Source organism: Culex pipiens, chromosome 2, assembly GCF_016801865.2.
Source record: "Culex pipiens pallens isolate TS chromosome 2, TS_CPP_V2, whole genome shotgun sequence".
NCBI lineage: Eukaryota > Metazoa > Arthropoda > Insecta > Diptera > Culicidae > Culex > Culex pipiens.
Window position 1 is genome coordinate 175,603,109 of NC_068938.1, and position 17,014 is coordinate 175,620,122.

The window sequence follows — 17,014 nt, forward strand, 5'->3', positions numbered from 1 at the left end:
TGCAAAAACAAACAGCTATTTTTAGACCCATATTGGCCCCAATTTCGGACGCGATGGACGACGATGCAGGTTAAGAGCAGGACAAGAACAGGACAAGAACAGGCTTAACTCTTTAGTGAGCAAGGTTAACATGAATTAGTCGAGAATAACATCTAAAGTATTTAAAAAATCAAAAAATAACCATACTATTTTCAAATCAGCTTCCATCCACTCCGGTATTCGAACTGACGACCTTTGGATAGTGAGTCCAACTGCCTACACGGAGAAAAAAGAGTTCCCTAAATCGTTCATGAAAATGGGAACCACGAACAAAGTGTTCAAATACCATGGTACGGTTTTGAAAAACGTACCATGGCATTTGAACACTTTGTTCGTGGTTCCCATTTTCATGAACGCTTGTTCACGATTTTGGGAATTCTTTTTTCTCCGTGTACCAGCTACTCCACCGAGTCATTTTTTCTTATTTTATTTGTTTTTATTTTTTTCTGCCCTGTTCTGCTTCAATTTAAATTAACTAACTTTAATTTTACTTGGAACATTTGAGGGTTAACTGACCAGCGGTCAGTGACAAAAAAAAACAAGTGCAATTGGATGTGACCATCGGTGGGGCGTGAGGAGACGCTTGGCGGGGCGATTCAGAACTCATTTAGGTTCGGGGTGTTGGACAACAACAAGTGAGATTGTTGATAAGGTGAATTTTGGCATGCATCGACAGAGAGCAAGGTGCTGGTGGTGGTGAGGACGGAAATGAAAAAGGAACGTCATTAAGCTGACCGTTTCATTCAAGGTTTTTTGGCTCGCTTCATTCATCGGTGGAGGGGTGAGCTTGGTGATCTTCTTTTTTTTCTTTTGCTCTAGAAGAACCGAACAAAATAACAGGATCAGAATGAGGACGAGATAAAGTGTCGCCAGGGGTGTAAATAAGTCGGATGACGTCCGGCACCCGGAATCGTGGCGATGAGGTTGTCGTTGTTGTTGCCGAAATGAAAGCAAACAGCAATTTTCTTGGCTGATAATAGTTGAAAGTGCAACGGTCAGCCTGAGGGAAAAGGAAGGTTGCTTGCACTAAGCGTGAGGTGGTTGGCTGATTGATGGGATGCAAATAGAAGGGAACTATTTTGTAATCTGTTTTTGATAAGACTAGAAGTGACTCGTCACTTACTTATTGATACTAATTTGAATACAGATATTGTAGAAAGCAATTCTTATGATTATGTTTAGAATTAGAATTATGATTATGTTTATGTTTATTCTTATGTTTAGGATAAACTAAAGTTCTTAAAATACGTATTTATGAATTTATGAATCATTTCGATTTGAGATTTAAATCTAATCATTTGCGCTAACGTTTGGGATGGTTCAAAATCTGGTATCGGAGTTGTGTTTTTTTTGGGGAAAATCCAAACTATCGCCAAACTTAATTTCAAAAACCATGTTTAAATACAAAATCAAATTGCCATTGAAAATAACTTTACACAGTTGTTTGATCAAATGCACTGTTTTCAAGTTATAAGTAGTTATAAGTTACATGTATATTTAATTGGTTTCATTAAATGTCTCAAAGAGAGTTGTGCTAGAAAAATCAGATCAATTTGTTTAAGAGCGAGTCCACGAACAGGGCATACCCCTTTGTATGGGACGTCGTTTGGACAGTCTCAGATGGTAGTCCCAGATGTCCCCTACAAGCTGCAGGTCGAACCGAGTTGATATCTGGATGGAACACTTTTTTATTTGAGTTTGAAAATTATGCTATTTTTTCACTAAAATGCCAATAACTCCCTTTAGAATTAACCAATTTGGATGTTTTACCCTGCATTTTGTTTCATTTTTGAAGCCCTTTAAGATGCATTTTGAATTTTGAAATTTTATTGAATTTTGCCTAAGTTATAGCCTTTTTAAATTTTTTTACGTTTTTGAACCTTCAAACTTTGTGTCCCAATTTGCCCGACTTCCCGTTGACCTAGAGTACTAATATTTTGGCCAGATGCTAGTTTTATATGTACAAACAACCCCTGAAAATTTCAGGCAGATTGGTGAGGTCGATGCGAGATGGGTATGCTTTGCTCGTGGACTCGCTCTTAAAAGTGTTCCAGAAATTACAGTTTGAAGTTGAAAAATTATTAAACATTAGAGCTACCAACCCGCTCCAAACATTCGAAAACTTTGAGTTGTGATTGCATAACAAATTAATTTCAAGTGATAAATCAAGTTTTCAAGAAATATTCAATAATTATCTATTTAATGATGTTGTCTAGAAAACGAATAACGATACTGATTTTACGTTCGCTTAAAATGATTTAAAAAAAGTCGTATTTAAAAAAGAATATAATTAAATCGATTTTAAAAGAAATGTAATTGTATCCATTTAACTGCCAGTTGAAAATATAATCTTAATAAAATGTAATCTAAAATTACTTAAAATTTTCAATCGAAGTTTTTCTTTATTTGCTAAACCTATAATAGAAATATCGGGAACAAAAAGAATGAAATACGGATTTTGGATCAATATTTTCATGATAAATTTTATTATTTGAACAAAACAAATATTAGAGGATGAATTTATATTTCATACGAATTATATTATTGTTTCAGTATTTCTATTTCCTTTAGTTAAAAGTTATGGATTGATAAAATTTGGCACAGCAAAATCAAGAATCTAATTGAATACATGTTTCACAAAGATGTTGTTTACTTTTAAATATTATTTTTAAATATTCACATAATATTTTCTATGATGTAATTTTTGATTAAATCAAACAATTTGATGTATTATTAGATTTTATTCTGAACATTCATTCAATGTTCTGAAAAATATTTCAAATTACTAGCAAAATGTTTCAATCCGAAAAGAGATAACTTTCAAAAATCCAAAATTTGGTGATACTTAACTTAAAAGAAAAAAAGGTAGAGAATTGAATGAAAATAATTGTTAAACATTTAATTTCATTCTAAAATCATAAGAAAAAGTTGGAAATGGATTCATTTTACTCAATGTCGAAACACTTTGGCTAAACAAGTATTGCTTACTTCTTAACAAAAAAAAAATACTCGTAATATTTTTTTTTATTTTTACGAAGACAGCTTATAAATTTAGAATTTTTTTAATATGCATTCTCTTGAAGTTGTACCGTCAACTAGGGCGAATTGGGACACATGGGGCGAATTGGGACACATGGGGCGAATTGGGAAAGCAGTTTTGAACATGTCAGAGCACAATATTTTGATTTTTCTGGTTGGTTTCGTATAGAACAGACTCAGACGAACAAAATGTGTTCACCCATTTCCAAATTTTAAACCTGTTTGTGCTCTAAACACTGCTGTCCCTATTCAGACTGCAGTTCCGATTCGCCCCAGATGACGGTATGTTTGTTTTCACAAGCAGCCAAGACATTATTTTTTTGTCACACTTATTTTGATCAATTTTAGTTGCTATTCTATACAAATTTGTTGCAACTAACCATTAGAACCAGGATCAGCTCAATTTTCGCTAAATTATGGATTTCCTGGTAGAAAATATCTCGTTTCTCGGGAATTTTTGAACCCCGGAAAATTGGACGCTCTATTGCTGAGATACAGCCACTTAAAGCTTATTTTTGATAAAATAGTTTTTCCAAGTTAGATGACATGAGCTCATTTTTTCCAACTCATGAAAACTCTGATGATTTTGGTTCGACTGTCAATGTTCAAAAATGCAATTTTTCTGTTCTTTTCATTTAAAAATATGTTTAAGTTTTAGAAATAGAAATCACCTTATAAAACATTAAAAACTGTTATTTTATTCATTTTTGAATGTTTGGCTAGATTGTCAAATTTACATTTTTTATGATATTTACCAGTTAAGAATTAATATTTAACATCAAACATGTTGACAGTGTCTTAGAAAACTTGATACACACGCTTTGAGCTTTGAAAAAATGTGACTATCATTTTAAAAAAGATGTATTATTGATTATCTAAAAATAAATAAATGTTTTTTTTCTGCAAATAGTGCCCAATCATGTCTACAGATAATTTTTTTGATTGTTGAAATTTCGGCAATTCCATCAATTCACGAAAGATTTTGTGTAAAAAAAAGTAATGTTACATCAGAAACTGGTTTTTTTTTTCAACATTAAATACCATCAGGAAAAAATAGTTCAGTAAATTAATGAAGATTGCAAATTTGATTGATAGCTCAATTTGATTCATCGACTCAACATTATCTGTTTTGCCTTCCTCACCTCACTGAGGCAAGGCTATAAAATCACTCGAAAATTGAACTTCTTAAATATACCTTCTAGATATAGCTTCACGTATACCTATCGACTCAGAATCAAATTCTGAGCAAATGTCTGTGGGGATGTGTGTAGACATGATTTTTTTCCACTCGATTTTCTCAGAACTGGCTGAACCGATTTTGGCCGGGTCAGCCTTAGTCGATTCGTTTTGAGGTCCTATAAGACCCTATTAAAATTTATTCTGTTTAGTAAAGAATTTAAAAAGTTATGCTAAGAAAAAGATTTTTGTATCTACAAAAAAGGGTGATTTTTTTTGCATAACCTCAAAAGGCCGGGTCTTTTTGTTTACGTGCAAGAGTCGCGCCAGATGTGGAACGCCCGGTTGCCACATTGCTTCAAATCAGAGTCTGCATGTTTTCTGGAAAAGTCTGTATCAGGTATATATTTTTTTCATAAACATATTTTCATTATTTCTTTTTGCCTTCCTCACATTACTGAGGAAAGGCTATAAAATCACTCGAAAAATGAACTTCTTAATTTGACAACCTAGACCCACCTTCACGTATACATATCGACTCAGAATCATGTTCTAAGCAAATGTCTGTGTGGATGTGTGTAGGTGGGTGGACAAAAAATTGTCACTCGATTATCTCCGGACTGGATGAACGGATTTTGACCGTATTAGTCTTATTCGGTCAATCTTGGGGTCCCATAGGTCTCTATTTAAAATCAACAAGTTTAGCAAAGTACTTCAAAAGTTATGCTAAAAAAACGATTTTGGCGTATGTCCGGAAGATTGTAAAAAGGGTGGTTTTTGCAAGAAAACCTATCATGTTATACATTTTCAGAAAGGTATTGAAAAGACCTTTCCGATGAGCCAAAAACATTAAAGATCTGATAACCTTATCAAAAGTTATTAGCACTTAAGTGTTATTTATACACTTTTTGGAGGCCGGATCTTAGATATTTCAATAAAAATGATGTCCGGGTCCATCATGCGACCTATCGTTAGTTAAATAATCGAAAAACCTTTCAAATGAGCCTAGAAAATCCAGGATCTGACAACTCTATCAAAAGTTATTAGCACTTAAATGTTATTTATACACTTTTTGGAGGGCGAATCTCAGATATTTCAATGAAAATGATGTCCGGGTCCATCATGCAACCTGTCGTTAGATAATCAAAAGACCTTTCAAATGAGCCTAAAACATCGAGGATCTGACAACTCTATCAAAAGTTATTAGCACTTAAGTGTTATTTATACACTTATTGGAGGCCGGATTCCAGATATTGTGATAGAAATATTGTCTGAATCTTCCATGTGAACTATCGTTGGAAAGGTTTTTTATCAGACCTCATCAGCTCATCAGCAAGAAATATTGAAGGTCTGCGCATCCTATCAAAAGAAATGAGTGATAAAGTTGATTTGTTAGACATGTTAAGAGGGAATGATGATATTTTTACTGAATGTATTGACTTTATGGATATGAGGATGGCAACAATCACATAAAGGTTGATAAAGTAACGTTTAAATGTAAGGAAGGCACCAACTATGGATTAAGAATTTTTTTTTTCAAAAATCATTCCTTTTAAATTTACATCATTGCCAAACCAACAAAGACCGTTTGGTTTCAAAGATTTTAAATAGTCATCTGAAATGTATCCTTATAAAAAACATTAATTTTTATTTATTGAAGAATTAAGTGGACGAACATAATGGCTTTCTTTGGTCTCTTCACAAAACTTCATAGATAAACAGGAATGTCTAAGTAAAAAAATTGCGACATAAAAAAACAAGATATTACAAAAAAAGTATTGATAATGTTATCCAAGGGATTATCAATGTTAAAAATACGTGGAAAGACACAAATGCAAAACAAAAACGACATCGACCAATTCCAATTTTGTAGGTGTGATAGTTTGCATCGAACCACAACTGGCTGTGTGTCTTTGGGGAAAAATCAACCAAGTGCGGGGGTAGTTGGAAACACTTATTGAAATGCCAGTTGGATTTATGGAGATGGATGGAAACAACATGCACACACACATTCACAATTCCTAGAACGTATCAAAAGCAAAGGATGCAGGGAGCACTCAGGACTCTCCTCGTTTGTGTATTTTGGGCACCGGTGGTCGTAAAAAGGTACAACCAAGACAACCAGCCAGCGTACACATTCATCTACCGGTGCTACCGTGGAAGAGAGGACAAGCGCACACGTGTATGCATGAATACACAGACACACACGTTTCAAAAGGACTCTGCAGAGAAAGAAGAGCAAGAGAATGACCAATGGGAATAGGTGGAAACATAGTTGGAAAACGATTTAAATTTTAAATTCCGGATATCATCACGAAATTTTACAGAAATTGATTTTTTTTTCTCACAGTGCAGTTGAAAAGTGCTTCTCCACAACTGTTCTCTGTTTTCAGCTTTTCCAAGTGGTTTCGATAATAGAATACCCACCAACACCATAAAACTAGACTCGCCCTCAAGACGATAGTGCGATGGTTTCGTCGTTACTATACCGGGTTGGATTGGGTAGCAATAAATCGATTTGATGGTTCGAAAATTTTATTGTGTGTCAAACCGAACATAAAATTATGCACACAATCGTACAACCCGTGAGTAGCGTAGCGATACGGTTCGACGAGCAAACGAAGATTGTCGATTGCTGGGAATAAAAGTGGGAGAGGGAGAGGGGGAAATTTATTGATAGGGAGACATATTGGCAAGAATCGAGTGAATAATTGGAAGTGAGTACTTGATTGATTAAAATACAATTTTAAATAATTCAAAAAAAAAAAATGAGAAATTTATGAATGCTTTATTTTTCTTAAAAAATATCAAGTTTTTCAAGAATGCCACCAGACTCATCTTGAACAAACAAGTCAACAATGTTTAACTTAATTATTAATGGTCAAAATTAATTCGACCTGATTATCCTGTTGAAAGACAATCCCCAGCCAAGCACTTCTCAAAACAGCCATCCTAATTGACCTGCACCCGGTAATGACAGTTTTGTGGTTTTTAGCTTACAATCAAAATCACTCGCCCCCCCACGCTATTGACAGCCAGCCGGGGGGTGCTTCAAAGTCGTGAACCTCAAGTGCCCTAAGTGCACGTCCACACCGTCTGGCGCGTCCAATTCAAGTATTATTGGTCAAAGGTGACCCTTGAGGGGGAGGGTGCGGGGTTGGTTGTCTCACTTCCTTTCTTGGGTCGACCGGTCCAGCAAAGATGGTCGGGGAGACCCTTGGCTCAGCTGTGGTACTCTCGTTGAAAGTGTCTACCTTTAGCAAATTAAGCTCAATGCCACCCTTTTCAGAAGAAGAAGAAAAAGGTTGAAGAAGGTTAAGCGTTATGACACATGAATGAAAGGGCCTGGGGACGCCCACATCAACTGCCAATTCTTGTTTTGGTTAAGGAATCGTTTTTGTCGGAGCGACAACAGTCAGGCCCATTGTAATTTCTGAGTATTTCCAGTTTAAATATTGATCACCTCATTCTTGAAAACAGAGACAGTCCTGAATGAGAATTGAAGAAGATTAGGAGAATCATTGGTGCGCTTTAACAAAAAATACAACTCCTTTTAAAAGTTTCAACGTGTAGAGCAAAATAGCCTAAATGAAGTTTATAGAACTTTGGGAAATAACATTAAAAATCTTTATAATAAAAAAACGGATAAACATTTTTTTATTTTATTCCAACAGTCTATAACAAGTCTAGTCAGATATACCTGCAATGTTAACAATTCTGTATCACCCCCTTTTTTCAACAGACATTCATAAGACAATGAACCCCTTTCAAAGCTCACGATTTTTTTTTGTGTTGGCCGCTGGACGGATGGACTCACCTGAGTAAACACAGGAGAGAGAGAGAGAGCGCGCGAGAGTCTCGTACCCAGTCCGACCAGAAAAGTGTCAACATCCAGTCGAACGAAACCAAAGTCGCACTTCTTCCACACACTTTTAATCACACTCATCCACGCGACCTCCAAAATGTGTGCAAATAAAAACGACATCGGCCGATACGAGCGACGGGCTTGTCTAGGATTAAGAAGAAAACGAAGCTGGCGGACGAACGGCTTATCAGAGCTGGAAGACACACCCATTTGGAAATAACTGCGACGTAAATATTTTTTTGTTGAGGACTGATTGTGGAATGAATGGCAATGGAATATTATTTAAGTTTTATTCGAAATTTTGACGATTCTGTGCAAATAATTAAAAAATAATAATTTTCAGAGGTATTATTTCGCGTGTATTGATTAGCGGTTAAATGAAAAAAAAATATTAAATTTTGATTCATCCATTAACACTTTTAATATTTTTTTCTTATAAAATCTAAAATTCAAATGTAACGAAAACAATCATAAATGCGTTTGAAATTATGTTTAAAGCAAAATTTGTTTATATTTGGTCTTTTCTGTTTTTTTTTGCGTCCGCTTTTTGTACATAAACCTTGAAAAATATTTGCAACGGCCTAACATAGAATTTTGATTTATTGGACCTTTTCATAAAAAAAATCTTAAATTGAACTTATTCAAAAATATACTAAATATTAATGCAGTTCCAGGGCTGACAGTAATAACAAAATTCATGCCATTTCAATAACAAATACTGTTAAAATAACAGAAAGTGTTATGGAATCTCCTTGAAAAATCCATTTTTGAAGAAAGGTTTAATAACAGTTTATGTTATCATAACAAAATTTGTTATTAGTCTGATATTGGTTGAAAGCCAAAACAACTTTGGAATATTATTTTTTGTTATGGAAGAATAACTTCAACTGTTATTGGGACGATCGGATTAGTTGTTAAAATAACAAAAAATAATAACAAAGATTTGTTCGAATAATAACTGAAAAATTCATTAGTCTGTTATTACAATAACAATCCAATAACAAAAAAATCATAACGACGAATAACAATTCTTGTTATAAATAACATAACATGTTATTGGTCTAGTATTTTCAAATATCGAAAAATGTTATTCCCAAGTTATTACCGTCTGCTCGGGTTGTTATAGATTAATGTGACGAGTACTGCAATTTGGTTTCAGTAAAAAAAAAACTACAAAAATATTAACATACTAACAAATTTTACGTATTCATTGTAATGCATTTTTCGATGAAATTTGACTTATGATTGCAAATCAAATATACGGGTGTAAAATGCATTTTCCAACAATTGTTTCATTGAAATGTACGAGTTCTGGCTTTTTATTTAATTTTTTATGTTTTAAAACATTATCCATTTTTTAATGAATGATTGGACAATGTCACAAAAATTGTTTTTAGCCAGTCGAAAATAGAAGTTTGAAAGGCATTTTTTGAAAATACTACACCTGAATAATTTTCGTTCAATTTTCAAAACCTGTAAATAAAGTTGCAAGAACTTTCTCATTTAAGCCATTGCAAATATTTTTTGAAGTTCATGTCCCTCGACTCTAGTCAAAGTCGAGTGAGGAGGGGGGGGGGTCAAATAAACAGAATTTCAAAGGTCATTCAAGTAATTTTAATTTCAAAAATTACTGATTCAAATATAAAAAGCGGTTTTGAACAAGAAAACTAAACCTTTTGCTAAAAAAATTTCAAAAATTTAGATTGAGAGAATGTCATCTTAAAAAAAAATGTTATTTTTTCCTCAATTATTTATACTTGCCTTCAACTTTGGTAGAATTTCGAATATTTATAAATTATTTTTGTACTAACTTAGTGGTCACCAAAGTGGAGCTCGCGGCTCATTTTGCTTCAAGAATTGTTGAATTGTTGAATTGTTGCTTGTTGGATTCATTTTATTTTCCAAGATGTAATTGAAAAAAAGATAGTTAAAATAAAACTCACCAGCTTTACAATTATTTAAAACGACTGGTCTATGGTCCATTTTTGCATTTGAAAAGTTCAAAATATTTTATTTTTTTTCAAATTTCAAACTGCATTCTATTTTTAATGATTTAAACAAAACCACAAAAATGAAGCCAGTCCCGTCTTCTTTGTGTTATTTTGAAAATATTTTTAAAACTCAAGAGTTCAAAATTGTACATATATTTAAATAAAATCGAAAATTTTAAAATTTTGGTCTGCTGAGTTATGACTTAATTCAATATAATATTTACCCGAAAATTGGGAATTTTGGCAGGAACGCATGAATTATCCCATTATCGGTTTCCCGCACGGGTGAAGTGGAAGTTTTTGCACATTGCTGTAGTTGGAAATTTTGCAACTTATCTAAATTTATGCTTAATTTCGAATTTAAACAACAAAATCTGCAGCAAACCTTAGAATCACGAAAAAGGCGTTTTAAATTGAAAACTTTTAATAATTTTTTTTCTATTCTAGAATATATCGCAATTTTGCCTTTTATGCTTTGAAAATAGTACACAACTGTTTTGGATTTTTTTTTTACAAAAACGTAAATTTTTAGGGTCGTTCACAAACAATCATATGTTGGTAACCAAACGTCGCTAAATTACCAATGTTGTTCGGTAGCTTATATCAGGCTATCGCCGGGGCACTGATATTTCAAAACGTGGTTTCAAAACTTTAAAGAATTCAAAGGGTTTTTTTTTATAATATGTACATGTACACATGTATGTTTATTTGTTAAATAAACTCAAATCAATTATACGTAATTCACTTTGAAAAAAATTTGCAACGGCATATATTGGCTAAAAAATTGTCATAAATTTTCAAAGCAGGTATGTATATCACAGAAAAAAATAATCTGGTTTTTTTTTTTGAAGAATAGACACCAATTTCACGCAGCATTTCATACACTATTCCGATTATCTTTGTCAATAATAGTTAAACTGATTTTATTACGACTTTATAAACAATCATTTTGCTTTTTTCAAGTTTTCAAAATTTGTATGATTCGACGAAGCATTATCACTTCCCCCTTGCTGCCTTTTCAATCTGTTATCGCACACTCCCTTCCCTCGTCGCCTTTGCCATCACATCGTTTTACATCGCCGTCGTAGTCGAGTCTGTAGCGCTTCGCGGCCGACTCTCGTAAAGAAAATAAAAATCATTCACGTTCAAATAGTGCGGAGTGTGTTTTGCTGCTCACACCACAACCCCGAATCACCGCGAGCGTACCGCCACTCCAGCACTCATGGCACGGCTCGATGGTCTAGGGGTATGATTCTCGCTTCGGGTGCGAGAGGTCCCGGGTTCAAATCCCGGTCGAGCCCTGTGTGGAAAAGTTTTTTTTTAACCCAATTGCATTGCGTGTCAGAATCGTACGCTTGAGGAATTCGCTTAACCTCCTCCTTAAAACTGTTAAATGTCAGCTTGAGCTTGGTAAGTAGTCGTCATCATCGTTAATTAGGGCCGTGAATTATTAATCCGACAACTTTTTTCCGGACTGCCAAGTCGAATCCACTTTAGGCCATCTGGCATCTGCCAGAACCACACAGTAAGGAACAAGGCATTAGAAGCAGGCGTCGGGTTCGGAGAGTGTTGTTACGCAACAGGCGCACACGATTGGATCCTTGCACGGGTTGAGGGGTTACCTCTTCATGAGCTTTTCTTTGAAATCGAGCAAACGACTAAATTCTCCTTTTTATAAATTATTGATCTCACTTTCCTTCCATAAAAAAGCTCTTGAAAATTTAGAATAAAAATAAATAAATACTTCTGGGAAACTTAAAACAAAATTTAGAAAAAAATGGATTTTGAAAGGAAAAAATATGTATTTTGATAAAAAAAATTGCCACACACCTTGAAAAACTTATAACAACATGGCTCGATGGTCTAGGGGTATGATTTTCGCTTCGGGTGCGAGAGGTCCCGGGTTCAAATCCCGGTCGAGCCCTGTGTGATATTTTTTTGGTGGCTTCTAATCAGATAAAAATCGATAAATTAAAAATCCATGACATCTTTTCAAAATGGTGTAACCTTAGATGTAAACAAACAGTCAATCTCACTTGCTCTAGTGAAGGTTAACGTTGGGTTACGCCCTTTTGATAATTTACTATGTAAATATAAAAATCAATGAAAAATTGAACATGGCTGTCAAAAATTCAAATGAGTTTTACACAAAAAATAACTTAATTTTTTATGTGATTTTCAAAATAAGTATGAACAAATGTAGGTGTTGGTAACTCCTTAATTAAAACTATCTCCAAAAATATCGTTGATGCGTGATGATAGGCCCAAACACACACACACATACACATAGTTATGCGTGCACGTGGAAGCGGTTTCCGAAACTAATTACACACACCTTGTCGCGTTCTCTCGCGTGTGGTTCTCGTGGTCGTCGTGGAGCGTCCTGAACCAGGAACCAGGACGAAATCTACACACGGCCTACCACCGGCAGGAATCATAATTTGACGCGCACCACGGCGCAATAACCCACCAAAGCCAGACGTTGCTTTTTGAGGCAGAAGAAGGTAAAAGGTAGAGGAAGTGAAGGCGTGGTGAAGAACCAACCCCGCACGTAATAATCCTCGGACAGATGCTACGGCACGGAACCGCGGGCACACGTGTGTTGAGTTTGGGTGACGATGGACGTGCACACGTGTGGTATATGCTTTGCGCTGGGTGGGGGGTTTATTGTGATTGTGGTGGCGCAGATGGAACTATTTTTGGGAAATTATCAACCGTTTTGGTTGGAATGAAACATAATTGATTTTGATTGAAATAGTAGTGTTGCATGAAACTACAAAAAGAAGACTTTTTATTATTTTTTTCATTTTAGTTTTCTTTTTGAAGGCTACAGTGCGATCCTGTTTTTGGCAATACAATTTTTTAACACATCTCCTGTCGTCTAAAATGATTGATTGCTGTTTGAGTTCATTTTTTTTTTGGTATAAAATTTCGATTTTTTCCAAAAATCACTATTTTTCAAAAAAATATAACTTGGCGGCAGATTTTTTGACCATGTTTCTCTATGGCTCAAAAGTTGTAGATATTTGTCTCCTAAAACATACCAAAACATTTCGAAAATCAAAAAAAAACAGCACGTAATTTTGGGTTTTGGGAAATTGAGTTTTTGTGTTGATTGAAAAACCTGCATTTTTTCCGTGTACCTATTTTTTTTCAATTGTCCACAACAATACCTACGACTTTGCCGAAGACACGAAATTGATCAGAAAATTCACTCAAATGTTACAGCTGTTTGAATAACTACGTACCATTTTTGTAAGGAGACTTGTATGGGAGAACCAATGACACAAAATAGCGTTTTTGGTCATAAGGAAGGCCCCCATAAAGCTTGAGCCAAATCAAAAAATACAAATAAAATCCATTTCCGGTATTGGTAGAGAATTTTTCTTCTAAGTAATTGATCGAAAACAAATCTTAAACGTCACACAATACTGAAAATAAAATTGACGTTGAGTTAATGATATCATCATTGTTTTTAATATGATCTTAAAGTTCCCTATTTATTTTTTATATTGAACCATGAAAAAAAACATTGATCACATTTTATGGCTTATGTAAAATGTTAATGTAAATGAGTTAATTTAAAATTAATTTAAAGTTTATTTTGAACCATTTTTTTGTTGAAGAAAACGTGATTTCGCTGTGGAAAATATTCTCTAATGGTTTTATTTTGATAAAAAATATTATAAATTTAAATAATTTTAATAAAAATAAGGCCATTGCAAAAATTATTTTAGTTTATGTTCCTCGACTATGGCTGGGAAGGAATTGAATTAACATTTTAAAGTGAAAAGTGTTTCAGAATACATTCACTTTGAATTATATTTACAACGGCCTAGTGATAATTTTGCCTGGATATGGTTAAACTTTAAAATTATTATTGTAATACCTAGAGTCAAAACTAAAAGAAGCTACACGCTATAACTGTCATGAAAATTTTACTTTAGAACATATATTTGAGAAGCATGTGAAATTATGAAAAATGTTTGTAGGTTTGAAAACACGTAAGAAATAATTTGAATTGAACTGATTTTAAGAAACTGTGTAAAATCATTAAAAGGAATTAAAACAAATAGTTTGAATGTTGAATCAAGCTAATATTTTCTTTAATTTTAATCCTTATTCAAATGTATGTTTTATGTTTTTTCAGTATGAATTATGGCCATTTTTTTTTTTTTGAAAATTAACAAACAAATACATAAAATTATACAGATATAATTGGAATAATTTTTTAAAGCATTTTAATTGATTTTTTAATTATTTTAAAAGGCCGTTACAATTATTTCAAGTTTTTGCTTGCATAAAGGGGAAGGTAGGGCAAAAAAGTTGAAAAATAGTAAAACGTTAAAATTATATCAATATGGTTGAAATCATATACTAATAGAACAGGTAAGTATGCCGGCAAACAGAAAAAATATATTCAGGTGCAAAGCTGAAGCAAAATAAAATAATATTTTTCAATTAAAATTACAATAAATACAAAAGTAGGAATATGTTTTTTGATCGAACTCCAATGTTAAAAAATATTATCGTTATTCGATTTGAAATTAGAAATGAAAGTTCAATGTATTTTCAGTTTTTTTTTTGGAAACATTAGTTTTTATCTGAAATATGCTATGCTATTTAAAAAAGTGTTCAATTCTTCAACCAACTGCGTGTTGTTTAACCATTAAACACCTACTACCTACTAGCTACTGCGTTGAATTCATCTGTCATAGAGTGTCATCCGAGCAGTTCTAACAACAACAACATTCACATTCCACCCTCATCCTTCTCACGTTGAACGCGTCCAATCTGATGATCACCAAGCTGGTAGTAGATCGCCTTGATTGTACTTTGTTTACGTAAGAAGGTTGTGAGCAGTAATTAGTTTTTGTTATTTTTTATGGATTTATGAACAAATTTGAAATAAATTCTAGGTAAATGTGCATCTTCGATATTTTTTATTTCTAGCATATTGGCGTAAATTTGTTTTTCTCTAAACAACACAAATTGGCGTGTGACAAGCAAGCACTGCCACGACAAGATATTATTACAGCGCTCTGATGTGACGTTCCACCGATGGGTAGGAAAGAACCTTGAAAGCAGCAGTAGCAGCAGAGGAAGTTCGCCGTGCGTGCGTGGGCGCGGTCAAGAATTATTAAATAACAGAAATAATTTCCTGTTGAGATAGGTTTACTACCGCTGACAGACAACGCCGGGAAGGAGTGAGAAATGTCAAGAAATTTTTTGCACCAGTCGTAAATTAATCAATGTTGAAAAAAGTCTCAAACAAATGAAATACTGTTGAAATCAATATCAAAAATTACTAAAGTATTATAAAATTAATGGAATTTTCAAAAAACAATCCTCTTTTGCAAAAAAAAACGATTTCATGTACTTTCACTATAATATGAAAATTGAAATTTTGGAACAAATCAGACATAACAAATTAAATATCCATATCGTTTGAACTTTTAAGAAAAATAAAAAATGAGGTTGATTTTTTATACTAAAAGTTATCTTAATCCAGAATATTTAAAATGGATTTAGCCGTTAATATGTTTTATTTTTGTTTGCTGAAATTTGTTGATTGTAATATCCACCCATAAATATTTATCACACTTGGTATACAGCAAAACAAGAAAGAAATTTAGCAAACATCACCAGAGCGATACCATTACTGCCATCATCTTTTTCGCCCAGCAATGGCAAAATTGTCGAAAATTTTAATCGCCCGAATCGTTTCAGCTTACGTTGAATTTGTTCTTTTTTTTCTCACTCCCTTGGTTTACAGTATATCTGCTGTCATTATCTTTCAGCCATTTCTCGGCAAAATGTGTTTTTTTTTTGCCCGCTGGCTGCCTTTCTACACGATTCTCTGTCATATTTCTGACAACAGTGAATTTATGTGAAGACGCGAGCAGGAAAAAACAGCGCTTCTTCAAACGGGAAATGTTTCAGGGAATTCAACTAGGGGAAATACACTCTTTCTCGGTCCATTTCTATTAAAAGTCAAAGTGACGAGAATAGGTTCAATGGCTTAGTGTGACAAAAATGGGTCTATTCCTCCTAGTTCTTGTTTTATGATTTGTAAATATATTTTATGACATACAACTATTATAAGTTTTTATTGTACGCATTAACAAGATTTTTTTAATGAAATATATATTATAAATACAAAAAAATAAGTTGTAGAACATAACACTTATATAAAAGAAAAAGTTTCCAAATTTTTGTTGATGGACGCTTCTCGGTGGACGACGAAGACAACCTAACCAAGTGTAACGTCAAAATGGATGGAAATGTGTTCCGAAATAAAGTGCCAGCTTCTGGCACTCAGAAAAAAAAGCTTCTGTTGAAAGACAGCCTGCAAGCGATGTCCTTGAGAAAATTCACCAGAAACGATTATGTTTAGAATGGCAAGAGGAAGAGAGATTTGCGAGTTTTTTTTTTTGCAGAATTTTAGAAGGAAAGCCGGTGGTAACATTTTTTTGAAATTTAAATTATTTTTAAAACAGTTCAATTTGAGCAGATAAATTTGTTATTAAGTATTTTAAAGCAAGGAAATTCATATTTTTCTAAGTCACCTTTTCCAAGACTTCTTCCCTTTCGTATTCGAAAGATTGAACATTTTAGTTTGTAAGTAAAAGTCAATTTACAATTTATATTATTCCCTAAATTTAACAATCCCAAATAAAGTCTCCATCGTTCCATCACTCTCCACTTTGTACCCACTCTTCAATCCAGATTCTCTTGTTTTTGCCGGTTCTCTGCCGGTTGGCCACCAACAGCAGCAACAGCACTTTGTTTTTCGGTGTTTTCAAGGACAACCTCGCGGTTTCGCTGGTTGTCGTTGTTGTGTTGTTCTTTTCGCGTTGTTTATCGCTTTTTGCGTACCTCTGCCTTTGCCTTCTTTCGTCGT

General features: G+C 33.7%; 2 non-coding genes across 2 annotated transcripts; both read left to right on the top strand.

Moving 5' to 3' along the window:
• Positions 1-11,339: 11,339 nt before the first annotated feature.
• On the top strand, positions 11,340-11,411 carry Trnap-cgg (transfer RNA proline (anticodon CGG)). The gene has a single exon. It is a non-coding gene; the product is annotated as a tRNA-Pro (tRNA).
• A 551-nt stretch (positions 11,412-11,962) lies between these two features.
• Trnap-cgg (transfer RNA proline (anticodon CGG)) lies at positions 11,963-12,034 on the top strand. Its single transcript has one exon. It is a non-coding gene; the product is annotated as a tRNA-Pro (tRNA).
• Positions 12,035-17,014: the final 4,980 nt, after the last annotated feature.